This window comes from Lathyrus oleraceus, chromosome 6 (assembly GCF_024323335.1).
Source record: "Lathyrus oleraceus cultivar Zhongwan6 chromosome 6, CAAS_Psat_ZW6_1.0, whole genome shotgun sequence".
Lineage (NCBI taxonomy): Eukaryota > Viridiplantae > Streptophyta > Magnoliopsida > Fabales > Fabaceae > Lathyrus > Lathyrus oleraceus.
The window spans coordinates 234662298-234675879 of NC_066584.1; the positions used below are offsets into that span (position 1 = coordinate 234662298).

Consider the following 13582-nt stretch of genomic DNA (forward strand, 5'->3'; position numbering starts at 1 on the left):
CTGGATGAAAAAGTGGGGTGTACGTACTTGTGCATAACACTCAAGTACTTGGTTTGTAGGTTATACCTAGCTTGTGGCCTGATGCTTGTCATCCCTTCAAAACACTTAACAAATAAACGTGAGTCTAATCCATTGCTCTGAGAGTAAAAGATTGGTTAGGATGAAATTGTCCTCTCAACTCCCGAGTATTCTGATTACTGGTCGTACTTATCCGATGGTTAGATGTTTGTCTCCCTCTAAGTACCAATTATTAAACTCGTAAGACAAACATCATAGTTATAATAAAATAAAAGAGATTCTTTTGTCTTAGGGAGACCTTCATATCTCTCATTATCCACTACCCAGTATCTCCAATGCCATAACCCTTTACATTAGTGATATACTGTCCTTTGGAACCCAATACCCTTTCCCTTTAGATTTCATGTATACATTTTTGGGCAAATAACCAGTGTTCATCCTTAGAACCAAGAGTTATTTTTCTTGATAGGCGAACTTTTAATTCCTTTGTTTTTGGCTTGATTCCTGTTTTATTCTTTGGATCAGAGTTTATTCCTTCATGGATTTAATAATACCATTATCTTTTGGTTTCATATTTCTTGTTCCCCAACAGCGATATATTGTCTTCTTGGGACAAGTACCATACTCCTGTTGGATTCCATATATACCCTTTTTGGGCAAATAACCAATGCCCACCTTTAAGCCAAGAGTTATTTGTCTTGATAGGAAAACATTTCATTCCCTTTGTTTTTGGTTTGACACCTGCTTTAGTCTTTGGTTCAGAGTTATTACCTTTACCTTCTTACTGACTATAACCTTGTGCTACCAGTTGAGCCTTGTTTCTGACAACTTTTCTCTTCTCATTGAGCTTATTTATGAATACCCATCTGGTTCCAATGACATGGAAACCCTCTGGTTTCTGAACAGGATTCAAAATGTCATTTATGGTGAATTGATTTAGTTCCTCTTGCATAGCCAGAATCCATTCATTATCTAGAAGAGATTCATCAATTGATATGGTCTCTATTAGAGATACTAAACCCATAAGAGTTTCTTCAGAAGGCTTAAATGAAGATCGAGTTCTGACTGGTGCATCTTTATCTCCCAGAATTAATTCTTGAGAATGAGAAGTTATTGGTCTACTCTTCTTCTGATGAGTTGGACCAACGAAAACTTCTGGTTAAGTCGCTTCTGAGTCTTTTACTTAAGATTCTTTAGCTTTTCCTTATGATTCTTTATCTACATAATCGTTATCCTTAGATTATGAAAGATTGATCTTCATATCTGCAAATTTCTCAACTAACTTTGATTTTTCAGGGTCAAGCTTATCATTGAATCTAACATGAATTGATTCTTCAACAATTCATGTTTCAGTGTTAAATATTATGTAACCTTTAGTGCGTTCAGAATATCCTAATAATAAGCACTTATGTGCCTTGGAATCAAACTTGCCAAGATTCTCTTTAGAGTTCAACATAAAACACTCACAACTAAAAGGATAAAAGTAAGAAATGTTGGGTTTTTTGCTCTTCCACAATTCATAGGAAGTCTTACCCAGAATAGGTCTAATAGAAATCTTGTTCTGAATATAATACGTTATGTTAACTTCTTCTGTCCAGAAATGCTTAGCCATATCAATCTCTTGGATCATGGTGCGGGCCATTTCTTGTAGAGTCCTATTCTTCCTTTCTACAACTCCATTTTGCTGTGGAGTTCTAGGACAGGAGAAATCATGGGAAATGCCATTTGAATCAAAAAGATTTTCAAAATGTTTATTTTCAACTTCACCACCATGATCACTTTTGACTCTGACTATTTTGAAATTCATTTCTGTTTGCACTTGTGAGCAGAAAGTAGAGAACACAAAATGTGACTCATCCTTGTGTTTCAATAACTTTACCCATGTCCAACGACTATAGTCATCAATTATGACCAATCCATACTTCTTACCATTGATAGAGGCAATTTTCACTAGTCCAAACAAATCAATGTGTAGAAGTTCTGACGGTCTAGAGGTAGAAACAACAGTTTTTAATTTGAAAGATGTTTTAGAAAACTTGCATTTCTGACAAGCTTCACAAAAAGCATCTGAAGTGAACTTCAAGTTGGGTAAGCGTCTGACTAATCCAAGCTTATTTAGCTGAGAAATCTTTCTCATGCTAACACGGTCCAAACGTTTATGCCATACCCATTTCTCCTCATTAACAAACATTAAGCATTTTACATTTTTATCCCTAATATCAGAAAGTTTAATTTTATAAATGTTGTACTTTCTCTTTCCGTTAAAAAGGATTGTACCATCTTTCTAACTAACAGCCTTACAATACTTTTGTTTAAAAGTGATATCATAACCATTGTCACTAAGTTGACTAATAGACAATAAATTATCCATCAAACCATCAACCAAAAGAACATTAGTAATAGAAGGAAGTTTATTGTTATCTTAGTTTCTGAGCCAATGATCTTCCCTTTCTGGTTTCCTCTGAAACCAACGAAACCTCCAGGCTTAAGTTCCAAATATTGGAACATAGACCTTCTACCCATCAAATGTTGTGAGCATCCACTATCCAAGTACGATGACTAGTGTTTCAACTGAGTTGCTAAGGATGTTTGTAACATAGATGGTCTTATCCTTAGGTACCCATTTTCAAGGTCATTTCTTATTAGTTTTCCTAGAGTTTCTTACAACTTTGGGTCTTTGTGCAGAAGGATAATCAAGGGGAATTTGTGCATGATAGTTAGATTTCATAATTGAGTTATTACCCTTTGTATGTTTTTGTGCCTGTGCAGAAAAATCAAGCTCAGTGTCAGTATGCACGAAATGATCATAGAGAGGTTTCCATTTTACCTTCTGACTTTAGTCGGGTTTTATAGTTTTTGTATAACCTAAACCTTTCTTGTCATTTCTGCTAACTCCATAGATCATGGAAGCCATTTTTCTTCTATCTATGCTTTTAGCCAGAAAGTACAGGAATGCTCTATCATATCTAATGACACAATCAGTACCAGAAGCTTCCGAGACTATTTATTCCTCTAGTTTTAAAATTTTACTTTTAAAAGAAGAGTTGTTACTTTATAAAGAAAATATTTTTTCATTTAGGGAAGAAATATCTTTCTCAAGCTCATTACGAGTTTCAGAAGCAACTACTATGACTTGTTTAAGGTCTTTGTACCTATTCTAAAGACTCTAGTACTTTTCCAGTATTTCAGAAAGACATGACTCTAAATCAGAACGAGATAGATTAGAAAATACCTCTTAAAAATCGGAGTTTGATTCTAATTTTGACAACACTTTGTCTTCTAATTCTTCAGAACCTTTTAGATCAGTTGTAGTTGCCATTAATGTAACGTTGGCCAATTTTTCATCAGAATTTTCTTCTTCGGATTCTGAGTCATCCCATGTATCCATCAGCCCCTTCTTGCCTTAAGAGAGATTCTTCTTAGCCGTTTTTGTCCTTTTTCAGCTTAGGACACTCATTCTTGTAGTGGCCTGGCTCCTTGCACTCAAAGCAGATAACCTCTTTATCAGAACCTTGCTTCTTCTATCTAGACGAAGAATCAGAACAACCAACAGTCCTTCTAGCTCCTTTGAACTTTCCTTGACCATTATGCATATTCTTCTAGAGTCTGTTGAGCCTCTTAGAAATCAAAGACACCTCATCATCATCTTCTGAGTCTTCATCAGAAACTTCTGATTCTTCCTCATCTTGATAAGCTCTCGTCTTCTCAGGCTTGGACTTTAGAGCAACAGATTTACCTCACTTCTGAGGTTCATCTTCCTTGAGTTCAATATTGGGGCTTCTCAAAGAACTAACAAGTTCTTCAAAACTAATACTATTAAGATCCTTTGCCAGCTTTAAAGCACTTACCATAGGTCTCCATTTTTTAGGGAGACTTATGATTATCTACTTGACATGATCAGCCGTAGAGTATCCTTTGTCCAGACCTTTCAGTCCTATAACAAACATCTGAAATCTTGAGAACATAGTCTCAATGGTTTCATCATCTTCCATTCTTTTTGCCCCGTACTTCTGGATGAAGGCCAAAACCTTTGTCTCCTTTACTTGATCATTCCCCTCATGAGTCATCCTCAGAGAGTAAAATATGGACCTAGCAGAATCTATGTTTGTTATCTTCTCATACTCAATATAAAAGATAGCATTTAGCAATATAGTTCTAGCCTTATGATAATTTCTGAAATCCTTCTTCTGTTGATCTGTCATAGCACTTCTTTCTATATTGTTTCCTTCAGCGTTAATTGGATAAACATAGCCATCGACTATAAGGTCCCAGAGATCAACATCATATCCAAGAAAGAAACTTTCTATTCTATATTTCAAGTACTGAAACTTCTCACCATAAAAGCCGGTGGTTTAACACTATAGTGATCTCTCTCATTTTTGTTAACAATGTTAGCTACAACCATTATTTCTCACACAAATTGGATTGGTACTGAACATGGTGAAGTGTTGATTTTTTTAGCATAATCAGAACCGGATCTCTAATGCCAATTGAAGGTGTGAAAAACACAAGAAAGGGGGGTTTGAATTAAGTTTTAAAAATAAAAGTTTTTTACCAACTCAAGAACACCACACAAATATTATTAATAAAGAGATAAAAAACACAAGTATTTTTATCCTGGTTCGCTTGAAACTCAAAGCTACTCCAGTTCACCCGCCAAGGTGATTTCGCCTTATACACAAGGACTTAGTCCATTATAATCAACTGATTAAAATTATCATAAATAATAACCTTCTTTGTCTTCTCAAGGATCCGACTATACTCTAGTCTCCTTAAGGAATCACAAAGAACAACTTTCTTTGTCTTCTCAAGGATCTGACTATACCCTAGTCTCTTTAAGGAATTACAAACAACAAGTTTGAATCAAAGGTTTTGTGTTTACAAGTTGCTTCTACACAAGAAAATTTTACACAAATGAAAAACAAATACTTAAAGAAAAGTATGCACGAAGTTTATAGCTTTTTCACATAGAAAACAGTCTAGTATAATTATTGTAGTTCTTCTCTTCTTCAAGTCTCCAAGTTCCACTTATATAGCATAAAAGAGATCATTGGACGGTAAAATGGGGATACAAATAGAGCAGTTATCCACGATTAGATTGGTGAAAGGAGTGATACACAGTACCATCCTTTGCCCATAATATCAGTGACATGTGTGATGTATAGTATTGTCCTTTACCCATAATTTCAGGTAGTGGAAGTAATATTTAATTTGTATCATATACTATTTAATCATGTATCCATTTTGATATTATCTTTAAATTTACTGGCTTCTGATGAATAGATGATGACATGTGAAATGAATAAACATACAACTAGATTAAGAAACTTCAGAATCTTTAGTCAGAACCTTGACAGCGTCAGCAGGCTGGCTTGGGATCTTCAGTATCTTCAGAATCTTCAGACTCTTCAGTCAGAACCTTTATAACCTCAACGTCTGGCTTGAGATCTTCAGAATCTCCAACTAAGTAACAAAAACTTTAGAAGCTTATCATTCTTCAAAAGCTTGATGATCAGAGTCACATTCAGAAGCAAAAACAGAGAGAATGTTGCAGCAGCAACATAGTTTCTCTTCAGAAACTTCTCAAGAGTGGATCAGTATAGAAGCAGAAAGATCATTGCAGCAGGAACTTGATATCTTTCAGAACTTCTTATGATTAACGCATAAGCGGAATTTGGAACATAATGCTCCGAAACTAATGATGTTGCACGTCATAAACTCAGAATCAGAACTGGTTGTTAAAGCTACATAATAACAAACCATTAGTGTACCAAAAATTTTCTCACACAAATACACCATTGTTATCATTAAAACTCAGCGTATGTATGCAAAATCAAATCTTGTTGTAACACTAACAACTCAATTGTGATAACTATCCTAACATTAATCGTGAGTTACTAACATAACTACTAACTCATATTTTATTAACTCATTGACTCAAACTCACATAACTATAACTAATTCAAACTACAGACTGTAACTAACATAAATTAACAGAGTGGTAACTCCTAAAAAATTATCCTCTCCATTCCACTTGGAATTAACCTTGCCCTAGCACCTCTTAAACCACTACCCAACCGGCCCAATTTTGTTAGCATCATCATCTCCCTATATAATCTCATCACTCCATCATTCACATGGATCAACAATCACATTCTATAGAATCAAAATCACACACTGAAAACCACTCTCAATTCTCTCTGATTCTCAATCCATCTCCCTCTATAAATCACCCTCACACTCTCATTTTTCATTGCATAATCAACAACAATCACCACACAAAGTTCATCCTACAGACTAAAAGGAGGAGGAGAAGAAGTTACGCATGCAAAAAATTTGAAGATCAGAGCAAGAGTTACCTGAGGGAATATAAGATTCTAGACCTTCGTTCTCAGCATCAACCAACTTAAAGAATCGCCAGAATTGCTCTGGCAGGTAAGCTCTCCACCACTTCTTCTTTGATTTGCACAATAATTGTTACCACAATGTAGTATCCCCTCAAAGAAGCCAAGCCCCTAAGGTTTGAACTATGTTTAACTTGTTATCACCATTTAATTCAAGTTCTCTTTCTTAGGGTTCATGACTTATTTTACTTCGGTCTAAAGTAATAGATAGGAATTAGGAGAATCCACTGGTAGATTGTGAAAGAGGGAGAGTATACGAGTAGTTTGAGGTAAGTTTGGGGTTGTTTTGACCTCTACCACCATCGGAGGCAATTTCCGGTGCGGCGAGGTTTGTGTCTCAAGCAAGGCTTAGTTGTGGACATGTTTTAAATGAAACATGAACTAAATGAGAATTGAATGAATTTTCTAGTCTGTGTCCCCTATCTCTTGGTTCTTTCTTTGGGCTCAAATACTTTGGCCCAAGTGCATTACTCTCAGGCACCCCACTGCAATTTCCACACCCCTTTTCCTGAAGCAACAACAAGCATAATGGGCTCCCTGCTGAGCCCAATGATGCAGTGCCAATATCATTACTCTCATGCACCCCTAAACAGCATTGCACCCCCATTGCCTCTAGTTTTTTTTACTTTGTGTTTTATTTGTTTTAGCATTTGTTGTCACATTTTAATACATCTTAATTAGCACATATTTTTTAAAACCTTTTTTTGACATTTTACTTTGTTATAATATACATATTTTAATACCTTTTTAACACACCTTATTTTGCTTTAAAAAGGAAAAATACTTTGAAAAATAAATAAAAGATAATCACATATTAGATTAATTAGGATTAGTTTTAGGATAATTTTCAATTTAGATTTCAGAAATTAATAAACATATTTACATTAGATTTTGATTAGCCTTTTAGTTTTAATTTTAGAAGTTAATAGGTGTTAACATTTTAATTCCTTCATGACTTTAATCTTTCAAAATAAAGTCCATGTGCTTGATATCTTGATCCATGCCCTGATTGATTGGTCATAATCAATTTTGATCAGTTAATCACTTTATTTTATCTGATTCCCCGATCCAGTCAAGTGATCATAAGTCCCTTGATCACTTGATAGAATTAGACCTCTGTACTTGCATCACACTAGACCTTAAATCAAACACAAGTTCAAGAAGACATCATGTAAGACCTCAAAGTTGAAGATTTTTGACATCAAGCACAACAAAAAGATCCATCTTCAACACTTGTCAATTATGATGAGGGTTGTATGCCACGAGCCTTAAGTAGTAGATAAGGGATAAAAGGGAGTATTCCTATCCTCATTTTGAGTATCTTTGGATACGGGACGCCTGACCCAGTTGTTCAAAGTATTCATATATATTCATAGACTTTAGTATAATTCAAGTCGAATAATTGTCAATTCCTCTCCCCCATAAACAATACTTCACAGTCAACATTTTGAAGACAAAGGGACATCAAAATTGGATTACTGCTTCATTCAAGCACAACAAAAAGATTCTCCTGTGAATACTTGTTAGTTATGATGCGAATTATGCACCACGAGCCTTAAAGTAGTGGAGAAGGAACGAGAGGGAGTATTCTTATCCTCATTTTGAATATATTTAGATACGGGACACCTGACCCAATTGTTCAAAGTATTCACCTTCATTCATAGATTCTAGTGCAATTCAAATTGAATAGCTGACAAATCTTCTTCTCCATAAACAACATCTCAACATTTCAACAATCTTCATTAATAATACTTGTCTCTTTGGACCAAACACACACTCTATTTGGAATCTATATTCTTTGGGTTAAGCACCTCATGGTCAAGCACCCATCTCTGAATAAATACCCTTATGCATTGCTATATGGAGCCTCATGCTCTGGCAAACCCTTATGCATCACCTTGTGGATCCTCATGCTCTGGAAAACTTTCATGCATTGCCCTGTGGAGGCTCATGCTCTGGTAAACCTTCATGCATTACCCTGTGAAGCCTCATTATATGGAAAACCATTTTATTTTATTTTTCCATGTGGAGCCTCATGCTCTGGCAACTCTCATGAATTTCCCCGTGGAGCCTCATGCTCTGACAACCATCACACATTTACCTATGGAGCCTCATGCTCTCGCAACCATCATGCATTGCCTTATGGAGCTTCATGCTCTGACAACCCTCTCTTGTAGGTCTTGATCCTTGGACCTAGGAAAAATCCTACAACCTTGCATTGGCCACACCATTTATTGTTTAACATTGCACTTCTAGTTCAGACACGTCTACCCTATGGACTCAAACAACACATCATTTGGTTTAAACACATAACACTTTCTTCATTTCCTACTCTTCTTCTTATACTTTCACAACACCTTCCCAACACTTTTCTTAATTAAGCAAACTATTTACCCTTTTAATTTAATTCAAGCAATTCTCTCTTTTATTTTTCTATTCAATCAACTATTTCTTTTCTTTTATCATACAAACCTTTTTTTAAAATAATTTTCTTTCTTTTCATAAAATAACTGTTATAATTTGTTCCTTAGTGGTATGACTAAAATCTTAGAGCATCCGAACAAGGATAAGAATCAGATAACATCTACACACTTCTAGGATACGATTATTATTGTTCCCTAAAAGTAACCAACATATTTGTATTTTCTACCATGAACTACGGAGCTCTGATTTTCTCATGCAACTATGAGAATATGTAGGCACGGGGGTTCGAATCTTTGGCGAACACGATAATTATTAAACTTATTTTTCTGCCATTTATCATTCCCAAGTAACCTTTAGATAAAACACTCATCTGTGCAAAGAAAAATCAAAACGGTTCTCGTTGAGTACAACGGATGTGAGAGATGCTAATACCCTCCCCTTGCATAAACGGCTTCCTTACCCTTTTTCTCTTCCCCCATGGGTTTTATCGATATTTTCCCTTTCCTTTGGGAATAAATAAAGTTTGGTGGCGACTTTGTTGTATCTTCGAGCATGCAATGCACTCAGGTATTTTTTGCGCCACGACAATCCCCAACAATGATGCGAGAAACCTCCTTACCACGATATCTAGTGTTCACACATATCCTCTTAGACATCCTTTATGACTATCCTTACATACATAAGCTAATGCATCAAATGGATGTTTTTGAACTTCCCACACACCTTTTCACCACCATTGAGTCTTCCTACTTCTCCACCCTTTTCTCTCTCGACAATAAACTTTTCCACTCTTCCATCGTCTTAATCGTTTAAGTCTCTCTAAACCCTTTCACCGATTCCCAATTTGACAATGATCCTTTTTATAAACCCTTAACCAAAGTCATGAACCTAGACCTCCCAATTGATGACCTAGAGAAATAAAATTTCATAACTAAGCATGGAAATCAAGTTATCGTTATTGGGTTTGTTTTGTTTTCCCCTAATTATTCAACTTTTTTTGGGAAGCCTGGGTTCTTTGTGGAGGATCTATTTATGAGGGAGTGTTATTTGCTTACTACAACTGCAAAATAAGTTGTGAAGATGGGATATGGAAGGCTGGAATGGGTTGGCTTTATTGGAATGTTAATGTTATTAAACTTTATGAGGATATGGATGTTAAGATCTTGCAGAAGTGGAGGCTTTGCAGACACACTAGGGATAACCTTGAGGATTATAGATTTATTAATTAAAGTAATAAGGTTTTCCTTTTTCTTGTTTCTTTAAACGAAAGATTTGACAACTTTGAGTCTCATGGCCATAGACAGTGAACTCTAAGGAGATGAAAGAAAAGGGTCAAAGAAGGCCTCCCATTCAAATATTCGCACCAGGATTGGAAGACTTTCACATATGTCCAACTCGTAGGATGAAGTTGTGATGAAGCCATTATGGGATGCTTAAGAACTTCCATGTAAAAGACACCCAAAGGTAGTCGAAGACCCAAAACCGAGAAAATTCATTCATAAAAAGGGATGGTAAAATCACCATATTCGCTGCATATGTTATAATTTTCATCAGGGGTCAAGACACCTCAATCCAATGATGGACCAACATCAAGAAAGGCCCTATCAAGATTACCATCATGGTTGAAGACATAAACTGTTAAAGAATAAATAGAATCCACCCACGAAGTGCGAATTTATTCCTTTGACTTTTGGCTCATGAAGGATACTATTTTCTCCAGACATAAGAAAGAAAATATCAAAGGAAATGAGGTAACAACAAGTTGTGAAAGATAACTCAAAGAAATGGGAAACCGACTCTTCAAAATTCGTATGTTGCCATGCTAAGTAAAATAAGCCTTCTCAATGTTTTAAATCACTTACACACAACATTCAAGTATTCTAGTTTCCAAGAGTCATTATAAGGGTACCTCCAAAACTATGTTTGAAGCACGAGAAGCATTAAAGGCACGAATTCCCAAGACTGTAAAGCCTTTTCTTGACTTACAACATGAGCAGAAGAATAATTGACCATCGAGGCAGATAGTAGTATAAAGCCTTGCATTACCATGCAGAGACAAGGGCTTGAGGGGCAACTGTTTTGGGCCGCCCGTAAGGGTCCATAATAGACCATTCATAAAGGCATGTAGTTTTTCTAGAACCTTCTCAATACATAAGAGTTATCCTACAGACGAATACAGGTAATCCAAGTCCCAAATACATCTAACAGCTTCCCTTCTTGCACGCCTACTAAATAGTATGTTATAATGAACTAGTTTTTGGTCCCATAAGAGAAAACACATGCACACACGCATACACACATACATGGACACACACAATGCGCGTGTGCACACACACACACACACAACACACGCGTACACACACACACACACATATATATATATATACATATATATATATATATATATATATATATATATATAATATATATATATATATATATATATTATATATATATATCACCTCGATTATTTTTACCATTGTGAGAAAAAAGTAGCGTGTTTTCAAGAAAATAGAAAATGATGTTATTGGGGATAAAACCAATTACTAGTTAAATTTTCCCCTTGGTAGTAATTATTACAACTTTGTTATCGTATATGACTATTTTATATTTACTTGGACACTTTAAAGATTTTGTTAAGTTTTCTAAACTTGTACAAAACCTTTTTAATTTTAAAATTGTCGCTCTCCGTAATGATCATGTCGGCGAGTTTGTAAACCATCAATTTGAAATTTTTTGCAATGAAAATGAGATAAATCATAATTTTTCTTGTTTGCGTAATCCTTAAAAAAATAATATTGTAGATCTTAAAAAATGTATTTTATAAGAATTAAGTTTGCATAATCCATAACAAAATGGTGTTGTAGATCGTAAAAACGTGTTTTAGAAGAATTAACCCAAACAATGATAAGTGAAATGAGTTTTCCTAAATACTTTTCGGCATAGGCAATTAATAATGCATGTCATGTCTTAAACAGGGTGGTCATTCGACCCATCCTAGAGAATATATCTTATGAACTACTTAAACGTAAGAAACCTAATACTTCATACTTTTGCATTTTCGACCACAAATGCATTATTTTAAATATCAGTAAGGATAAAGTTGGCAAATTTGATACAAAGTTTGATGAAGGAATTTTATAGGGTAATCATCATCGAGTAAGGCGTATATATTTATCAACAATATAACGTTTATTGTTGAAGAGTATATTCATGCATCTTTTGATGAGACCAAATCCCAAAAGTTAGGGAAATGTGATCTTTTTGGTTTTGATGTTTGAGGTGTAATAATGGAAGAATTGGTCAAAGACAACACTCGTAAAGAGGATTATTTAAAGATGAGAACATTAAGAATGATAAAGAGAATAGAAAACATGAGGAAGAAAAATAAGAGACCTCAACCCAGTAAGAATAGAATATGGCAAAGGATCACCCGTTAGATCACATACTCAAAAATATCAAAAATGGTGTAAGTACTAGATCTCGTATTAATAATTGATATAAGTATTCTCCCAAATCAAACATAAAACTATATTTGATGCTTTACTTGATGATGGATGTATCCTTGTTATGAAATACGAGCTCATTCAATTCAAATGTAACAATGTTTGGAACCTTGTTCCATGTCCTAAAGATAAAACCTTCATTGGTACTAGATAGATGTTTACGATTTAAAACTTGCTAAAATTCCAATCAAATGTGATAACACTAATGCTATACGTATTACTAAGAATCTGATGCTACATTGACGAACTAAACATATAAAGATCCAACACCATTTCTTCAGAGATCATGTTGAAAAGGGAGATGTTGTTTTTGAGTATGTGAATACACAAATTAGTAAGTTGATATTTTTACAAAACTGTTATCCTCATAATCTTTTCATAATATTCTTAGGGAATTGAGAATCTTGGATACTTCATGTTATAAATAGATTTATATCTCTATTTCATTTCTTCTTGCTATATTTGTTTTGTTGTAAACTAACATTTCATGTGCAAGACGTTACATTTAAACCACAACTCTATTGTATAATCCTTTCAACTCTTATCTTTAGTTGTATTATCTTCATAATAAATTCTATATGTCTATATGTTTACTTCTTATATGTCACTTTAAGTTGATAATTTGTAAGTCATTGAGTGATTGTTCATTGTGCATTTAAAACATCTTTTTGAATTTTTCATGCATTATTTATCTTCCATTTAAGTATATCTTGATCATGTATAGTTTTGTTGTTGATTAGTTTCATGTCGTATTGTGCATATTTTTTGCATTTGCCATGTGTTGTATCTCGTGTATCTATGATATATTATTCTATTTGGTGTATATCCTTCTCAGTTATGTATATATTTGTTTTTTTATGGATTATTTTCTTTGTTGTTGATAATTTTTCATTTAGACCCGTTTGCATATATCTCTTTTTAATCTTTCCAAAGGGGGAGAAGTTGTAATGTGAGTATATATTTGATTTATATGTTTATGTTTCTTGTGGTATTGTGCAATGTTTTAGGGGGAGCATTAACAAAAGGAGGAAATCACAGATCATAGTATGCTTCTGCACAAAGTTGACTCAATTCCAATTACAAAAGTTACAAGCTTACCAAACATCAAAAAGGGGGATACTGAAGTTGCCTTTGCCTCCTAGAGTTTACCTGTCTATGTCTTGTTGCTTGTCAATTTAGTTATTTTTTTTTGTAATAATTGAGTGTCCTCACATAGTTGTGCATCCTAGG

The 13582-nt window shown here is 34.5% G+C and overlaps 1 pseudogene; it reads left to right on the forward strand.

The window, feature by feature from the left end:
* Positions 1–9398: 9398 nt before the first annotated feature.
* LOC127094934 (probable acetyltransferase NATA1-like) lies at positions 9399–10075 on the forward strand (annotated as a pseudogene).
* The last annotated feature ends 3507 nt before the right edge of the window (positions 10076–13582 follow it).